The sequence below is a fragment of the Gekko japonicus genome, unplaced genomic scaffold (genome assembly GCF_001447785.1).
Source record: "Gekko japonicus isolate JY-2015 unplaced genomic scaffold, Gekko_japonicus_V1.1 scaffold3525, whole genome shotgun sequence".
In the NCBI taxonomy this organism is placed as follows: domain Eukaryota; kingdom Metazoa; phylum Chordata; class Lepidosauria; order Squamata; family Gekkonidae; genus Gekko; species Gekko japonicus.
In genome coordinates, this window is record NW_015161516.1 from 34082 (window position 1) to 34950 (window position 869).

Here is an 869-nt window from a genome sequence, read left to right on the forward strand (position 1 = left end):
GCCGAAAACTTCCTGGCACCCAGTCCAAAATTCTGGCTTGTAACCCAAAACTTTGGCACCCTCTGGAGGGATACCAAGTTGGCCATTGAGGTTTATTTTCCTGGCGAATCACATGCTCTCAGAGCAGAAGAGGGCAACCAGGATGGTGAGAGGGTTGGAATCCAAGTCTTATGAGGAAAGGCTGAAAGAATTGGGTCTGTTTAGCCTGGGAAAGAGAAGGCTTAGAGGGGACAGGATTGCAGTCTTCAAGTATCTGAAGGGCTGTCCTGTAGAAGGTGGAGCAGATCTATTCTCTCTTGCTCCGGATTGCAAGACTAGATCTAATGGGTGGAAATTACAAGGGAGTTGTTACCAGCTAAATATCAGGAGAAACTTCCTAACTGTAAGAGTGGTTGAGCAGTGGGACAGACTGCCTCGGGAGGTGGTGGATGCTTTTTCGCTGGACGTTTTCAAGCGGAGGCTAGACAACCATCTTTTGGGTATGTTGTAGGGCCATCTTTCAGCTATGCTCCTGCAGAGTGCAGGGGGTTGGGCTAGATGACCTGCAAGGTCCCTTCCAGCTCTGACATTCTATGATTCCAGGGGAACACAGAAGTCTGAGGTGGCCGTAATGAACCTGGGAAGTTTTCTACCCTGTTTCAGGAGGCTGGATCTTCTTTTTATTATTAAAATTTCTAGATCGTCCAGTCCCTGAGTACACAAGGCTCTGGGTGATTTACAACAGGTTAAAAAAAATACAAAATTACAGATTAAATTTAACAAATCAGTTATTCTTAATTTAATAGTTTCCAGAGAGCCAGTTTGGTGTAGTGGTTAAGTGTGCGGACTCTAATCTGGGAGAACCGGGTTTGATTCCGCACTCCTCCACT